Consider the following 16757-nt stretch of genomic DNA (forward strand, 5'->3'; position numbering starts at 1 on the left):
GACAGCGCATTGACTCCGATAGTACATGCTATATCATACCACTTTGCTCATTGCGAAGTTGGATCCTATTAAATACATCTTCGAGAAACCATCTTTATCAGGTAGAGTGGCAAGATGGTAAGTGTTGTTGTCTAAATATGATATTGTATATGTGTCCCAAAAAGCTATCAAAGGAAGTGCAATCGCAGATTTTTTGCCAGAAAAGGTGGAGGAGGATTATGAACCAATGGAGTTTGAGTTCCCAGATGAGGACCTGATGTCAGTTTGTCAAACAAATGAGGAGGAATCAGAGGAGAAAAAGAATTGGAAGATGTTTTTCGATGGAGCTTCGAACACCTTAGGGCATGGCATAGGAGCCGTGTTAGTGTCACCAGAAGGAGATCATTATCCCGTCATAGCTAAACTCAACTTCTATTGTACCAATAATGTGGCTGAATATGAAGCTTGTGTCATGGGTCTTCAAGCAGCAATCGAGAGGAAAATTCACGTTTTGAAAGTGTATCAAGATTCTGCTTTGGTCATTTATCAGTTGCGAGGAGAATGAGAGACATGTGAATCGAAGTTAATCCGGTATCATAAGTATGTTTCAAACATAATTGAAAATTTTGATAAGATTTGCTTCACCCATTTGCCCCGAGAGGAGAATCAAATGGCTGATGCATTAACCACACTGGCAGCAATGTTCAACGTTGGTACCGATGTCAAGATTCAACCCATCATGATTAATCTTCAAGATTGCCCCGCACACTGCTCCAGTGTAGAGGAAGAAGTAGACGGGAAATCGTGGTACCATGATATTGTGTGTTATCTCAAGTTTCAGCAGTATCCAGAACAAAGCTCAAAAAAATGATAAGAAAACCATTAGAAGGTTGGCTATGAATTTCTTCTTAGATGGGGACATCTTATACAAGATAAGTAGGGATCAAGTGCTTTTGAGATGTGTAGATTCAGCCGAAGCTTAGAGAATAGTTGAGGAAGTTTACGAAGGAATTTATGGGGCACACGCAAGTGGCCATATGTTGGCAAGATAGGTAATGAGAGCAGGGTATTATTGGCTCACGTTGGAAACGGATTGTATAGATTTCGCTTGAAAGTGTCACAAGTGTCAGATATACGTAGACAAAATCCACACTCCTGCAAATTCACTACATGTATTGACATCACCATGGCCATTCTCAATGTGGGGCATGGATGTGATTGGGTTAATAACCCCGAAGGTATCAAATGGGCATCGGTTTATTTTGGTGGCAATTGACTACTTCACTAAGTGGGTAGAAGTAGCATCTTATGCCAATATGACCCAGAAAGTGGTATGTAAATTCATCCAAAAAGAAATAATATGCCGCTATGGTCTCTCGGAAAGGATCATTACAGATAACGCCAGTAACCTCAATGGTTCGATGATGAAAGAGGTTTGTGCCAAGTTCAAGATCAAGCATCACAATTCAATACGTTATCGCCCAAAGATGAATGAAGCGGTAGAAGCAGCCAACAAGAACATCAAAAGGATAATTGAAAAGATGACAGATGCATACAAAGATTGGCATGAGAAGTTACCCTTTGCTTTGCATGCTTATCGCACAACAGTCCGAACTTCCACGGGAGCTACGCCATTCTATTTGGTATATGGGATGAAAGTAGTTTTGCCAATTGAAGTAGAAATCCTTTCCCTAAGGGTCCTTAAAGAAGTATAGTTGGAAGAAGCCGAATGGGTTAACACTCATTATGAGCAATTGAATCTCATAGAAGAAAAAAGGTTAACGGCACTTTGCTATGGGCAGTTATATCAAAAGAGAATGATAAGGGCATATGGCAAGAAGGTACATCCTCGTCAGTTCCAAAAGGGAGAGTTAGTATTGAAAAGAATTCTTTCGAACCAGCAGGATCATCGCGGGAAATGGACGTCGAATTGGGAAGGACCATTTGTGGTGAAGAAAGCTTTCTCAGGAAAAGTACTAATTTTGGCAGAGATGGACGGAATGGAGTTTTCCAACCCAATGAATGCTAATGCTGTCAAGAAATATTTTACATAAAAAAATCAAATAAAAAAAAGAGAGAAAGAAAGAAAAATCTTCAAGTTCAAAACCTGAAAAAGCAGCTTGAGTATGGGAGATGTGTTTAGGGCGAAAACTCGAAAGGGCGGTCTAGGCACGAAGGAGGTCCAAGTACTACAAGGGCTTAACACAGAAGGGGTGAAAATCATGATCCGAGATGTTCAGACAAAAGACAAGGGAGCTGACGATTGTGCCTGTTTCGAGATAAAATTTCGAAACTACTGTCAATATCTATCAGAACAGTCATTAAGAAAGAACTGTATCCCTTTGTATTAATTGGTTTTCCCCTGTTCCTTGTCATTATGCCTGATTGTAGAAACGTCCCTTTTTTCTAATGAAAAATAGCCTTTCTGCTTCCAATATTGTCATCATTTTCATTCTGCCAAAAGAGGATATATGAGTACATTGCATTGCATTTGTCATAAAATTGGAATGATATTTAATAAAAAGCATGATAAAGTAAAGAAATGTTTGCAGTATTTTGAAAGAGGATCATAATTGATGGGGAATGAAATGGAGTCTGATAATTTAAAAAAGAAAGAAAAGATTAAGAAAAGAAAGGAAGAAATGGAAATAGCAACAGAATGGAGAACAGTAAAAATGTGAAGAATGATTGGACCATGCATATGATAGAGGAAGAAAATAGTTGTGAGCAATGAATTGGGGAAGACAAGAGATCGAAAACGTGATCGGTTCATCCCCCAATGATCAAAGAGAAGGCTCTAAAACACCCAAAAAAAAACTGATGATTAGGATATTTAAATTGCCATGTTCAAAGGTTTAAAACAATTGAAAAAGAAGGAAATTCATCTTTAAAGACGTAGAACCTCAGATGAGGAATTGATTATTTTTCACCATTTCAAAAAAGGAAAAAAGGTTTCGTTGCCTCAACTTTGAGGAGTTCATTTTTAAAAGTTCGTTGTCTCAGCTTTGAGGAGTTTCATTTTTAAAAGTGTCATTGCCTAAGCTTTGAGGAGTTCATTTTTAAAAGTTTTGTTGCCTCAGTTTTGAGGAGTTCATTTTTAAAAGTCTCATTGCCTCAGTTTTGAGGAGTTTATTTTAGAAGTTTCGTTGCCTTAGCTTTGAGGAGTTCATTTTTAAAAGCCTCATTGCCTCAGTTTTGAGGAGTTTATTTTAGAAGTTTCGTTACCTTAATTTTGAGGGGTTCATTAAAAAAAGTTTCGTAGCCTCAATTTTGAGGAGTTCATTTTTAAAGTTTTATCGTCTCAACTTTGAAGAGTTTCATTTTACAAAAAAAAAAAAAGTTTCGTAGCCTCAATTTTGAGGAGTTCATTTTTAAAGTTTCGTCATCTCAACTTTGAGGAGTCTCATTTAAAAAAAAACAAACAAAAAAAAAACACAAAACAAAACAAAACAAAAACAAAACAAAAAAAAACTTGGTAAGAAAATTAAAGAATTAGTCAAATACAGTGTCTACGTCTTTACACTATTCGAATTTCTGAAATGTACAAAGAGGGGTAGCTGTAGAGACTCTAGAAATTATAATAAAAGTTTATTAATTAAAAAAAATTATAAACAAAAATAAATGAAAATGATAAAAAAATAAATTAAAAAAAACAAAAAAAAGGGGGTCCACACTCTGCCAACCACCATCCTCTCCCTGCCAGACGCGAAAAACTCACGTCTGACAGAGTAGTGGGAGTGTGCCCCCTTTAGCCCAGTATAAAGGGGGCACTGTAGCAACCAGGGGGGGAAGAGCCACAACCTGCAAACCAAAAAACCCTAAAAAATCCTAGCAACAAACAGAAAGCCAAAATAAAAAATCCTAAGTCTTTAGCAGCAAAAAAAAAAAACCACAATCAAAAAATCAAAAAAGCATACCAAAAAAATACCAAAAAATCAAAATATGCACAATGAGAGAGGGAGAATGGTTAGGTTTTTTGGGTGAATTTTTGGTTGATTTTTTAGGGAGGATAAAGCTTGGGTATTTGTCGCTGGTTAGAGTGGGTAAAGCTTGGGTATTTGCCGCCGGTTATAGTGGGTAAAGCTTGGGTTAGCCGGTCGGCGGCAAAGAGGGTGAAGCTCGATCCGGGTGGTAAAGGGAGAGCCCGATTTGGGCAAAGAGATAGCAGATCTAGGCAGCCGGCAGAGGGAGGTCCGGCGTGGGGTAATGGCCAGCGGTAGGAAGAGAGCGGCAAGAAGAGTCTTGTTTTGGGGTTAGCCGACGGCTTGGTAGAGAGAAGGGAGAGAGTTTGGGTTCTAGAGAGAGAGACAAAAGGGAGAAAATGGGAAGAAATGAAGAAAATAAAGCTTAAATAGTTAAGAGCTGGGGCATGTGAACCGGTACCGTTTTGGGCACCAGGAGGCTGAATTCTTGAAGCAAGCTTACTAGCTTTTTGGATCAGTCCGATCCACCTTGAGCTGGGTTGGGCTAAAGCTTTGGGGTAAGTTTTGGATAATTGATTTATTGGGTTATGATTGTGGTATTTGTGTTGATTGTTTAAGTTAGAAAATATTTTAATGTAGCTTTATGTTTTGGATAGTAAAATAATATAAATAAGGTATATTAATGTTGTAGAATGAATTTTAAAATATATTAGGAAAGAAAATCATTAAAAATAATAATAATAATACAAAAATATGTAAGTAAAAAAAATAATAATAGAGATGTTTAAAATGTAAAAATGTGAAGAAAAAGAGAGAGATTGGAATATATAAGAAAATATATAAAATATATGTGCCATTATATGAAAATAAATAATAGTAAAATTAGGTAGAAAGATTATTTAGTTATAAAAATAGATCCAAGAATAAAAATATGTAGGAAAATAAATGAACATTTAATTAAAAAATAATAATATAGTACATAGGTTTAGAGGGACATTGTACATGGAAAAGTAAGCATTTAGTAATATGAATGGATTTATTTAATATACACATAGAAAAGGGAGTATATAGTTAGATTTAGAATATGGTTAAGAAAGAATGTGAAATGTAGGAAGAATTAAAATGTTAGACATAATCATAAAATACATAATTAAGTGAATTTATATAGGTAAAATAAGAATGAAAAATGAGTTAGGAAAAAAATAAAAATATATATAAAATAAAAAATATAGAAGAATAAAAAATAGAAAATATAATAATAAAAAATATATAAAGTAAAATAAAATAATAATTAAAAAATAAAAAATAAAAAAATAGACAATTGCATTAGCATAGCATATATATATATATATATATATATATATATATATATGTTGCATCATGTATATCATCGCATATAAATATTTTTTTTCGAGTTTAAGCCCCAATGATGGGATCTTTCGAAGATCTTGCGAAGGCAGGTATTCCTCGGAAAGTTTTCTAGGTGAAAAGGTGTCCCCGGATCCCACTAGTATGATGGGAGGGCTCGAGAAACATCTTTAATAAAAGGCTTTTGCCCGTATTAGGTTCATTATACACGAAAATATTATTTTTAAAGAAAACATACGATGACCCTGATGATGGGAATTATTCGTTGAATTTACGAAGGCGAGTTTCTCGGGTAATTCCCTAGGTGAGAGAACACCCCGGATCCCATCAGTATGATGGGCGGATTCGGGAGAATGTCCTCGATAAAAGGTTATTCGTCCAACATTTTTATCTCACGCCATGCATTTCATCTTGCCTCACATTTGCATTCCATTTTAGGTTAAATAGGAGATAAATAAGAGAATAATAACTAAGAAAATATAGTGAACTTAAAAATTAAAGCCTAATAGGATAATCTAAAAAATGGTATCGTTCATAGAACGGGCGTCCCGGGGGTGCTAATCTTTCTCCGGGCGTAACCGTACTCCCGAGCCTAGATCTAGAAAACCGTAGACTAGTTTAAGGTTCTTTTCGACGGGCTTAAAATTAATTTAAGGCTTTGTCGATTAGAATCGAGTCAATATGTGGCCAATCGCACCTAGTAAAAAAGATTGGTGGCGACTCCTAGTTTTTTTTAGAGTTTTCATTCGCGTCTGGCAGTCGGGTTCTTGGACCCGCACGTTATGACAACTTCCACTATCCAACATCATCGCCAAGAAACATTTGTGCATTTAGTAAGGCTGCATTGGGATTTCATGTCAATACTTGAAATAATGGCACATAATGAAAGGGAACAAAGAAGATTAAATTAGCTTCACATGTTAAAACCTTTTCTTTTTTATTATTTATTCTTACATATATATATATATATATATATATCTTTTAAGGATGATCATAAAGCAAATATAAGGTTTACCTTTCTAGATGCAAAAGTGTACCCTTTTCAATTCCTTGAAATAAGTCATCAATAGAAAAAGCAATTAAACAAAATAGGTGGCAATGTTGGTTGTATAGCTCATCAATGAGGGTAATAAATCTACATGCCTAAAAGGTGGAAACATATAGTCAATTACGATAGGATAAAGAAGTGCAACAACTTAAGCTATTTGTAATTATAATTTTATTTTTCTCTTACACATTATTTGCTATTTGTATATAAATGGTACCTTGTCCCGGATTTACATATAACCAAGTAAATTGTTATGACAAATTATGGTATAGCCAAACGATGCAACACCAACAATCTAATCACAATAATTCATACATCATATGTGCTCCCTTAAAGCATATATGTTCTTTTATTTTCTAACATTAATCTTCACCAATGCGAATTACTTGTAGAAGAAGTATCGTTGCTTTGATGTTTATTTCCCATTGCTTGTCAAGGGTAGATTCTTGGGTTTGCAACATGGGATCCACAGTTGGATTTACAACAGCATTTGATACAACCACATCTATCTTTCTATATTTTTGAAACAAAACTAGCAACTCTTAAATTAAAGATGTTCTTGCTACAACCTTTCAAAAAACAATGTTCTTGTTACATAAACAAACTTGCTATTGAACTTGACTATTGGATTGCATTTCCCAAAGTAAGGATTTCATTTTTAGGCACTTCAAGATTGAATTTGGAATTTCCAATTTCAAAAGAGAATTATATAGAAGGAAATGATAACTTTATGCTATTAAGAATAAAAAAACATTGCATCAAATACTAACTTCAACAAGCTTTTTAAATAAGATCCTTTTTTTGTTGTGCATTTGACACATGACAAACCACACCCAACACTCGAATTCCTTTCTTCTTAAGCTTTTTGTCTACCTCATCCATGTTTCCTACAAAGTAGACCAAAAAGCATGTCGGCATAATATACATACACAATAAAAATCAAATCAATACCTACATATAAAAGCAATTGCCAAATAGGGTTAATCGAAAAGACCTAAAAAAAATAGTTGAATATAGAGAAAAGAAACACAAAAACACACATTAAACCTAAAAAATATATAAAAATCAAAACATAGCAAATGATAAACAAACCCCCAAAATATTGAAGAAATAATAGCATTTTTTTTCCAATATCAAACATGTCTTGTATTGAGAAAGAAGACAACGATGAAGCCATGCAAACACGGTCAATACGCAAACAATTATTTCCACTCTAGTGCAACACCACCAAAACCCAAAATGCATAAAATATAACTATCACATCTCATTTTTTGGAATGATCATGACTGACGCATGGACCCAGATGAGCATAATCCGGTAGGTTAAAACAAGCTTCTTACCATAACCTTATTAAACAATTCCTCATTATATGCGAAAACGTCTTATAAGATCCATTTACACACGAAACCATCAAGCATGTAATCATAAAACTTATTATACAATTAAGGAACTTCTCAACTTAATTGTATAAACTCAAGCATTTGGTATACATATATATATCTGAAAAAGTGCCATTATCCTAAAGCACATTAACATTAGTTGTCAACAACACCCTCGGGTGTCTATGTAGGCTCTTAAGCCATCATCATAATCTCAAACATAACACTATCAATATAAAATGCCCAACATGGCAACATTAACATAAACATGTTCATAGTTTATAAACATAAATATAAAGTAAAAGACCAACTCATCAGCGGAACGTGACCGACCCTTTAGGCATCAAGTGGCTGCTAGACACCTACCAAAGAATGAAGGCTGGACATTAGTATCCGTGACACCGGTTGTTATCCAATTCTATCATTGATCTACAACAAAATAAATGGGAAAAATAACGTGTGAGTCACAAAGACTCCCTGAGTGGATATTGGAAGGGGACAAGCTAAGGGATAAGAGTATTTCGTAAACATGCACTTATAACCTCATGTCTTACTTAAACAATTTAATCATAGAATTCATAAAACATGTTATTTGAACACATTGAATAGTATTCCTATGAAAACATGTCAATATAGACTTTTGGGAATCCTTTACCTTTGAAATTCTCATCAAACTCAGTCAAACAACTTATTTTGCATTAAAACTGTTGGTACATTTTTGAATATATCGATACTTTCATACATCTATCGATTCATTAGTAAAATGTATGAATACATTTCACACAAAAAGCCTCATAAAGCATTCTGTTGACAATGTATTGATAGTTAACCCATATGTATCGATACTTTCAGCCCAAAACCCCAATTTCTGGGTAAGATCCTCAATTTTTACCATTTCTTAAGTTTCCCTACCTCTTGGGACTTACTTTAAGGTTCAGTCTTTCTCATTAAGCACATTTTCATCTCATTATAGAGTACAGATCATGAACAATGCTCAAACAACATTAATATGCAAAATGCCACATACATAATAATTATGGTCATTCCATAAACATTAAACTCATACTTTGTGACGGTATGTCCCCTATCAGCCTTGGGCCAGTAATGTATAGTCCCATTGCACCTTGGACATTTATGATGCATCATAGGAGTGAACACATCACTTGCACCCATGAGAGTGAAATTAATTGCACTCATAGAGTTCTCATACTCGTAGCATTAAGTATGTGGAATGTCCTTCACATACCAACTTACTCATCTCATAAGGTATATGAAAAATATATCATATACATAATCTCACGGCATTCATCATGTTTTCTCAATCATCTCATGTAGTATGTGGAATATACATCATATACATTATCTCATGGCATTTATCATGCATACTTAATCATTTCATATGGTATATGAAATTTACATCATATATACAATCTTATAGTATACATTATGCATACTTAATCATCTTATACGGCATATGAAATTTACATCATATACATAATCTTATAGCATTTATCATACCAAACATGCACATTATAGCATCTATAAATAAGCATATAATATTTTGTACCCACATTAGTCTGAAGACTGGAGTAATCGAGTAGACTTCAAACATAAGGTGCTTGCCGTCCGTATTGAAAACTAATACATAGTAGATTCGTAAACAATTTGAAAACCATTGCATCAATCATATTACAATCACTAAGAATTTATATTTCTTAGAAAATCATTTTTCATTCTTAAAACTCAAATCCTTTGATAACCACTTTAGAGATATAATCTCAACATACATAAATAATCATTTTCATAGAAATCATGCTAACTTTACATATTAAAATAATTTGAAAGTGCTGTATCCACTCACCTAGTTGGAGATTCAATTCTTACCTCCAATCACAACTCCGTGGAGTTTTCACGCATTCTTATTAAACAACATTCATTACAATCATTTCCTAGAATAAGAATTTCGTAATAATCATTATAGGTACTTTCGAAACTACTCGATTTTGGCTAAACTAATTTTCTAGCTAAAACCTATGCTTAGAATCCCATAAATATTTCATCCTTAATTTAGGTGAGTTTAGATGCTTAAGAAAATCACAAAACTTTTAAGATTTAATCACTAACAAAAAATTTGGGCAATAAAATAACTATTTAAGTTCTAGAAATCCAAAGCCAAAAGATTTAAAATCTAAAAGTGTCATTATTTTCCATAAAAACCCAAATCTAAGCTTTAGAATTATACAAATGGAATATTGGGTTAAAAATGTGTTCAAAGAACTTAAGAATAGGTGTTTTACCTTGCAAATGCGGCTGATAGTTGCCAACCCTAAAAAAATATGATATATTTAGAAGCTAAGATGTGAAAATATTTTTTTACCTCTTTTATTTTTTCTGAAATCGACAAAATGTATCGATACATTGGCCCATGCATCGATACATTGGCCCATGCATCGATACATTTGGTTTTGGGGAAAATGTTCATCAGAAACCCATTCTAAGCTAAATGTATCGATACATCATGAATATGTATTGATACATTTAGGATAGACTGCAGTTTTTTGAGACAGATTGCCTATAAAACCTGCTCAACTTATTTACATTAAATACCATTTAAGTAAATGTCTTTTTTACTTTTACTCTCCATTTACTTAAGATATTTAATGTAAACAAGCAAACAACCCCCCATTTAGATTCAATAAAAATATTAAAAGAATCAAAATCTAATTTTTGGTTTCAAGAACGAAATCGAAAAAGCTTCACTGAAATTAAATTTGTGATTCCCATTTACCATAGCAAATGTACTCCAAAAATTATGAAAAAATAATTTTTGATCATCTAAAAATCATGGGAATCATTACTGCCAATTTTTATTTTCAAAAGATTGTTCTATAAAAATCACATATTTGACCCCTTCTTGACTCAAAAAATTTTCTGTTTCAAAAGTGACGAACAACCAAAACTATCAATGGATTCTTTTGAAGATTAAAACTAAGTTTGATGTTCAAAATAGATAATCTATATGCTCACCTAAGAATTTCGTAACTTATCCTTTTACTAAAGGTGGGATTTCACAATAACCCACACTAAACCTACCAAAAAAATCGTGGCCTGCAAAATAACAAAAATTAGAGAAGCAGAATAAAGAATGCTATAATAATTGAAGAAAAAGATTAAGAGAAGAAATGTATAAAATAAATTTGGAGATCCACTAAAAAAGGAATCCCAAAAACAGAAGACCCAACAACACCTTAAAAGAAAAAGGGAATATAAGATTAACAAAAAAAACCAAAGAACATAACAGTAAATAAAATGAAAAGGAAACTAAATTTTGACTAATCGTTTAAAAAAAAGTACTCAAAGAAAATGGAAGAATAGAATGGAGAAAGACAAAACCAATTCTTATGGCAGAGGAAAAGGCTTTCCAAAGAAGCAAAGAGCCTTGGATGCAATAAAACCAAAAGAAAATTTTGGAACCATAATGGTAGAAGAAGATCGAAATGCCACTAAAAAACTGACTCCCAAATAAGGAAATTAGCAAGAAAAAGATAAAAAAATAATGCCCTTCACTCGACGAATGCATCTAGCTTTTGGAACATGACACAAGCCATAAATGTCAATACATTTTCAGATGAAATGTATGAAACCAACAGTTCAAAGTGTTTCTTGAAGCAATCTGCAATGATGATATTGACATGAAAACACCCAAACACCCTAAATAAATTAGAAAACACCAAATGCATCTCAAAATTAAGCAACACAAGTGAAACTGCATGGCCTATAAGGGACCCACTTCTGAAACAGGTGTTCAACCTAATAAAAAATCCACTCGCTAGTTTCCACATGGCTATCGAGCAGCTCTTCTCTGAAACAGGCCTTAAATCCTGTGAAAGAATAGCCTAACAGATATAACCCATTGCAAAAAAAAACAACCCAAACTCCCCTCTAACCATTGTCTATGTGGCACACAAAGAGGGCCTAAACATGTCACTCAAAGAGAACAAATACGTGGCCAAATGTGGGGGCTTTTTCGGACCTCTTTTTTATATATAAGTAATAGATGAGAACTTTCATTAATGAAAGGAACAAAAGTTTCTCCCTTCCACAATACATTATTAGGTTGCAAGCCACCCCTATTGACAAGAGGTATACATTCAATACCCTTTTAAACTCATACACATAATGCTTCTTGCAAACCCAGTCCCTTGTTATCATTTACAAAAATTAAATACCAATATAAAATCATATCCCTTACACTTAACAAATTGGCAAGTGAAAAACCTAGCCCTTATTTCCATGTACAAAAACAAAACAACTAAAATTCTCCACATTCAAATCAGAAATCTAATAAAGAAAAAGATTAATAGACAAAATCAAAAGTAACTCAATCTAATATATATTATATGTTTAAAAAATTATCCTAAAAGATCATAGGTAGAATGGAAATGTTTGGGTGGTCACGTCCTCCTTAACAAAAATCATGGAGAATCAAGCCATACTTATATTATCAAATAAAAACTAACATTTTCTACTAAGATTCTAACAAAAGTAATGGCTTAGATTTTTACAAATAAATATGGTCTAGATTTAGGGTATTTACAATGAAATAGTCTTTATTTACTAACAAATTTGCTTAAAAATGAACACCATGCAAGAGAGAATCTTGGAAATAATGTTGGTGCTCAGCACAACAATATTGGTGCTTAGGTCAATGCTGGTGTTCGATGCAACAATATTGGTGCCCAAGGTAATGTTGCTGCTTAATGTAAAGGTTGCAAAGGCCATGGAAGGTATTAAAGGAATTACAAGCATTAAAGAAAGTATAAGTTTATGAAAAAAAAAAAACCAATGCCTAATGCATTCAAATGCTATGCAATACTCAAATTTCCAATTTTCTAGCTAGTTAAAGACATTGCCATTTCAATATCAAAAAAGGACCAAGAAATCTAGTTTTAGCTTTTCTTTTTGATAAGGGTATGCAAATCAGATCAAGTATCAATCTTAAAAGAAAAAAAAAGCCATATAATTCTAAGCATTCCAACTAAAGCATTCGAAGAGTTTAAAAATAGAGAATGGTAATTACAAATAGCATAAATTTTACAAAACAAGGGGCTAAAGTATCGCTTTACCCGAAGCAGAATGCATTGAATAGTTGAATCCAAAGTACTAATTTAAACCCTCTCTTGCTCTTTCTTTTATTATCTAAAGTTTCTTATCAATGAGATATCTTCAACCTCACTTCATCTATTTCAAGTAGAAAGAAATTGAATCCAAGTGCAAGAAATATATTACAAACTAAGATTGAATCAAATTACAAAAGAGAGCTGATTTGTTATTTTAACAAAACAAAATATCCCAGATTGACAACTTAAAAGAAACTAAACCTAAAGAGTAAAACTTTTAATTTTGGGGCATTTTAAAAAATAGTCCTTAAAGATAAAATGTTTTTAAAAATAACTCTCTTTATAATTTTAATAATTTTTAGCCAAGTTGAACAAAATTACCCTTAATGAAGTTACACGCTATGATGTTACACGTCATGTACAAAAACCTGTGACAAGCCATGGTTAGCTTGTTACACGTTATGTACAAAAATATGTGACATGCCATGTACAAAAACTTATGACAAGCCATGGTTAGCATGTTACACGTTATGTACAAAAATATGTGACAAGCCATGGTTAACTTGTTACATGCCATGTACAAAAATATGTAACAAGTCATGTACAAAAACCTGTGACAAGTTATAGTTAGCTTGTTACACACCATGTACAAAAACCTGTGACAAGCCATGGTTAGCGTGTTACACGCTATATACAAAATTATGTGACGCACCATGTACAAAAACCTGTGACAAGCCATGGTTAGCGTGTTACATGCTATGTACAAAAATATGTGACACTCCATGTACAAAAACCTGTGACAAGCCATGGTTAGCATGTTACACGTTATGTACAAAAATATGTGACAAGCCATGGTTAGCTTGTTACATGCCATGTACAAAAATATGTGACAAGCCATGTACGAAAACCTATGACAAGTTATGGTTAGCTTGTTACACGCCATGTATAAAAACCTGTGACAAGCCATGGTTAGTGTGTTACACACTATGTACAAAAATATATGACACGCCATGTACAAAAACTTGTGACAAGTCATGGTTAGCATGTTACACACTATGTACAAAAATATGTGACAAGCCATGTACAAAAACCTGTGACAAACTATGGTTAGCTTGTTACACGTCATGTACAAAAACCTGTGACAAGTCATGATTAGCGTGTTACACGCTATGTACAAAAATATGTGACACGTCATGTACAAAAACCTGTGACAAGCCATGGTTAGCTTATTACACGCTATATACAAAAATATGTGACAAGCCAAGTACAAAAACCTGTGACAAGCTATGGTTAGCTTGTTACACGCCATGTACAAAAACCTGTGATAAGTCATGGTTAGGTTATTACACGCCATGTTGAAAAAAAAATATTGTTGTTACACAACATATTCAAAAACATTTTGTTACACTTTAATGCCTAAAATGTTGTTGTTACTTACGAACCAAAACTTTAAATCCTCTCAACTTTTTTCTTTTATTTTTTTGACAATTTGGCACAGATTAAAGTGTTTCTAGCATGTTTTCATAAATCAAAATACAAATGTTTTTTTATCTAAAATACCTACTTTGACTAAAAATAAAAAAAATTTCTTTGAAAACCTAGATTTATAAATTTCAAAATTTTGAGTTTATTGGTATCTAGGTCCCGAATTGATTCAATTAAAAGTTATTTCATACATTTGTGATTATTTCTACCATTTTAATTTTATCCAAAATATCTAAAAATCGAATTTTTCAAACAGTCACCCATCCAAGCACGTTAAAACCATTGTTTGGTGTCTTGAAAGCATAAGAAAGAGAAATCTGAAATCGCGAGAGAGAGAAATTGGAAGCATAGCAGACGTATACCGAACAGAGAAATCGATAAAATTTGAGAGACTGGGATGGTGAGAGAGAAATTCGAAGTACAAATGGGGAGAAATGGAGAGAAATTGTGATAAATGGTTTAATTTATTTGAAATAGTTTAAAGGGTATTTTCGTTAAGTCATGACTAAATATGGTTAAAAACAGTTAAACTTATTTTGATGGTTATTTTTAAAATGTCTTTATGAAGAAAGGTCATTTCTCACAATTTTCTCTTTAGTTTTTCTAAGTACAACATTCTTTTATTGTTTCTTACGCTTGTTAATGTTTAATATATTTAAGTATTTAGGGATTCACAATAATATTTTGATTGTAAACTACATAATGTGGGTTTCTTTCAATAGCATGAAGAGAAAATGGCATAGAGGGCTAAAGTTTTAATATATGAGCTGAAAATGGAGAATGAAGAATTGAGAAAGGAGAATAAGGTATTCAAAATGATAAATATAGGTGAAAGTTTCATTTCTAATATTGTTTACGAAATATAAGAATCGATTTTATCATGTGAGGATATAAACCAATTGAAAAGGAAGAAAATTTTTTATGCTGTTAAGATGTACATATCTTGATTTCTTCTTTTTTTTTTTTGCAATATTTGTTATTGTTGTTGTATGTTTTACAAAGTAGATTGATGTAGATATACAACTTCTACTTTATAAAAATTATTGCAAACTGTGAGGATTTTTCTCTATTCTAAATCTTGATTTACTATTCAATTAAGGATAAGAGAAGTTATTTAGAAATCATGGTGATCTTATGAAATTGAAAAAAGCTTAAAAAAAAGTATAAAATTTACATCAAATTGCTAACCTATAAAAAATGATTAATCAATTTTGTTAAGTAAGTAAAATATAAAATTGTTGTATTATAAAAACGGCTTAATCAATTCTATTAAGCAAAAAAAATGCTTAATTAATTTTATTAAGCAAGTAAACTATAGGTAACATTAAAATTGCTATTGAAGTTTGCATTAATAAATAATAACAAAACATATCCATGCATCATAAGTTTGCAACATACTATATTGCATAAATTTTTTGTTACACAAAAAAAAACTATTATCATCAATTATTTCTTACACAAAAAATATATCAATCAATCACCACATGTCAAAATTTTGCATTTACAAAAATAATAAAACATCATTGTATATAATCTTGTGCTGCATTTGAGATTAGATTTTGATTGTCTTGAGTTCTAATTTATGAAGGTGTAGTTGTCCTTTTCCCATTCTTAGGTACTTTCTCATCTCTTTGTTGTTTGAGTTCCTTTTATATCATGGTTTTCTTTCCTTTTCATTTTAAATCAAGATCTTTGTGAACATGGTCATATGTAGTGAGATTAGTTATCCCAATTTTTTTCTTTGTTGAAAGAGTCTTTTGACTTGGTCTCTCAGTCTATCAACAATAATAACATATATACATTGTCTAAACATAATTTTTTTTAAAAAAAAGTAACAAGTTTAGCAACTACTTACATTCTAGACTTGTTTACTAGTGTGTGGATTGATATAAATATTAAATACTAATCCTCTTAAATCTTTTCTTTTCTCCTTATTAGGGGCTTTCTTGGGATTTAGAATCTTTTTACTTTTCATCTTTTCCTTTTCTTTCCTTATTGGTTCCTCTATCTACCACAGGTGGATAAAGCATTAGTTATTTTCTACAATATTTAGTATCAAACATGTGGACAAAATTCAAGATTTGCATAAGTTAATGAAAGCACCAAATTATTTTAAAAAAAATACTTACAACGCATTTGGTTCATAAAATATAATGGAATGGAATGGAATAAAATAGTTATTATGAGATAATAAAATAGAGAATGAATAAAATATAATAGTTATTATATAGTTTGATTCATGAAATGAAATAGTGTAAAAATTGTTATTATGACTTATTTCAATGTTTGGTTAGTAAGAATACTTTGGAATAATCAAGGAATAAATTATTAAAATAACAAAAATATCTTTTATTATAATAGGATTTATTTTCATCAAAAACAAAAACACCTTTTATTATAATTTAATAAACTTTATACCAAAACTCAAAGTTACCCTTGACTATAATTTTTATTA

This window comes from Theobroma cacao, chromosome 5, assembly GCF_053813885.1.
Source record: "Theobroma cacao isolate CCN51 chromosome 5, ASM5381388v1, whole genome shotgun sequence".
NCBI classification, from domain to species: Eukaryota; Viridiplantae; Streptophyta; class Magnoliopsida; order Malvales; family Malvaceae; genus Theobroma; species Theobroma cacao.